A 2,711-nucleotide genomic window follows, 5' to 3' on the forward strand; every position below is an offset into this window, starting at 1 on the left:
TTTATGAGAGGATTGGGACCAAACATGTCAGAAATGTCAGCAGCCAGAATCAGTAGGTCCATTGGCATCGTCAAAGAGCTAATGGACAAAACGGACACAGAGCTGGAGCTGACAAGGCCGGCTGGCATTCATCATGTGGCCCGAGAACAGGACGTTTTAACACTGGTAAACGTTTTCAGGGAGACACAACTTTCCCAACAAAAATCACCCAGGCAGGCAGTCTCATGCATTCCCGAATTTCAAGAGAAACTTATTGGCAAAGCTGAATTACCAGGAGAAAATAATGGACTGGCAAAATGTGCCTATTTAAATAATTAAGTAAATGTGAAATGTAAATGGTGATGGTAATTTGTAAATATTGTTTTCGTAAATGACAATGTAAATAATTGTTTTCATATAATAGTTTAGTAGTATCCACATTCTTGAAAACATTTTTGTGTTTTCTTATTGGTTGTATGTTCAAAGTTCAGCGTATATCTTCAAACATTACCTATTATGTGTAGATATTAAAAATCTTTATTGACATGTCTTATTGTTTGTCTTTAAATGCAGAAACATCACCCACCAGTAGAGAAGTATAAACCATTTTAATTTTATTCAAAAATATTAATGTAACAGAGGTAAAAAAAAAAAGGCATTTGCACAACAACAGGACCCTGAAGCTACAAATTTGAGCCTGAATTTGAAGCTAGCCTGAGATCTTCAACATTGACAAGCCTGATTCCAAGTTACTTGGGGATGATTGTATCTTATCATCCTCATCCTCGTCATCAAAGTAACCAGTGTAATCCATGTCAACCTGAACACGGTCATCCTGAACAACACAGTCATCAAACAAATTAGTTTGACTCTGTTCGATGTCATCAAAAACCTCATGCATAATTCATAGTATCTCCTTTGCATGTTCCAGCTTGTATGTAGGGAGATTATGGATAATGAAGTCCAGGTCAAATATCTGTGTGCACTGTTCTAAAACTGATCAATGAGTTCATCTCCAAAACCAGTGCAGGCTGTGTCGACTGTGTAAAGTGGCATGTTTTTATGGTCCTGAAGTAAACTACTCCTGTAAGTTTATAACAGTTCCCTGATCAAAAGTGTGCCCTTAGGTGTGACTATTCTGTGTTTGTGGTGTGATGAAACCTCCCCTTGAAAGTGTTCATATTTGGGGATTAGCTCCCCACAACCTTCAGGTTCACAAGAACAAACAGAATGGCAGTGAGTGCAGCACAGATGTCCTATATCAACAGATGTGGTGTGTTCCTCAAAATGGCAGTACAAAGCTTTCCGCAGACAACTAGTGACTCCATTAAAGTACCGTCTTAACTGCTGGGTCAAGCTTTGTACTAACATCCCTCACAATCCAGTGTAGGCACTCCAGTGTATGGCCAGGTACTTTAATCAGACCCACTCTGATGTTTGTTCTGTTTGGGCTCAGGGCCAAATTTATTGGATTGTCCATCTGAAGCTGTTTCATAACCCTGGCTCTGGATTCCCGATCAGCAGAAGCGGTCAATGTCAGCACAGGTGTACCTGGAATATATAGCAGTACAAAAAGCAACCAATAAGTAACAGTAAAAAATAAGAAATTATGAGTAGTATCATTTAGTACTTTTTAATGACTGTACTGACATCTAAAAAGAATACATCACTTATAAGGGGTACAGTGACTAGCCTACCAATATGGGTATGGTGCTTGAGTACATAAAGCAACACCCAAATGCCCTTCTGCCCTTTTGCAGCCTGACCACTGATAGAAATAAAACAGTAACCTACATTAGAATGTTTTAACAGCTAGTTCGCTACAATCATACTAACGTTATGATTGTACCAAGTCTGAGTTAGCGAACGTACAACGATACCTAGGCTACTATGTTTACAACATGGGATTCATATCACGACATTGGGAGTTATTTACTAAGTCAGACAGTTAGACTCTCTTACCATTTGTAAGTTAGATGAACTTCGTCCACGACGATACCCATTACGTTGGCTTGAAAAACATCGGAGCCTAGCATGTCCCTCCACTTGTTGTTCAGCAGCCAGGATTCCGGGCTTCAAAAAAGGATCTGGCAACGACCGCTGGCTATATCCACCTCGTCTTGCACGCCGAGTTGCATCGCCGTGATGCCCATTTCAGTTGCTTCGGCAAAAAACATCTTTCTTATCAACAAATGCCTTGATCCCGTTACTCTGTTACTCTTTTAAAATTAATTCGCTGTCGATATATTCTAGAACAGACCTGATAGCAGAATCTACACATCTCAATTCTCCAGCGGCAGCCATCGTTGTTGTAAACGAATTCAACCCAAACGCTCTTTGGTGACGTGGTGGATTACGTTACTGTTGAGCATCTGTCCATCATCGTATAAAGCCCGCCCTGACAATTTGATTGGCCCGCCAGTATTTGGGCGAGGATACTCGCGCCACTATTGATCAATGCCAGACCGAACTTCCCGACCTCAAACGTTGTGGGCGGGACTAAGTTCGGAATGGCACCCAGGCTAGTGAAATGCATGAACTAGGGCAAAAAAAGTGAATAAAAATTGGTCTGATTTTTTTTAGTACTTTTCAGTTTTTCTTAGTTTTCACATAAGGTCCGGGGTCAGGACAAAAGACAGATTTTTGACAAATTTCAAAATATGTCAGATATTGTCCAAATTCTTTTTTATTTCACTTCTAGACATGTGAAATGCATGAACTAGGGCAAAAAA

At 40.1% G+C, this 2,711-nt stretch overlaps 1 long non-coding RNA gene across 1 annotated transcript; it reads right to left on the reverse strand.

Moving 5' to 3' along the window:
- Positions 1 to 568: 568 nt before the first annotated feature.
- Positions 569 to 2,507, reverse strand: LOC143108707 (uncharacterized). Its single transcript, XR_012983777.1, has 2 exons — positions 1,942 to 2,507; positions 569 to 1,530 (listed from the first exon to the last, which is right to left on the reverse strand). It is a non-coding gene; the product is annotated as an uncharacterized LOC143108707 (long non-coding RNA).
- Between the last annotated feature and the right edge of the window lie 204 nt (positions 2,508 to 2,711).

This window comes from Alosa pseudoharengus, unplaced genomic scaffold (genome assembly GCF_046254945.1).
Source record: "Alosa pseudoharengus isolate Yale_2024_CS ecotype anadromous, Long Island Sound unplaced genomic scaffold, YU_APseudo_1.1 YU_APseudo_1.1_scf_62, whole genome shotgun sequence".
Lineage (NCBI taxonomy): Eukaryota > Metazoa > Chordata > Actinopteri > Clupeiformes > Clupeidae > Alosa > Alosa pseudoharengus.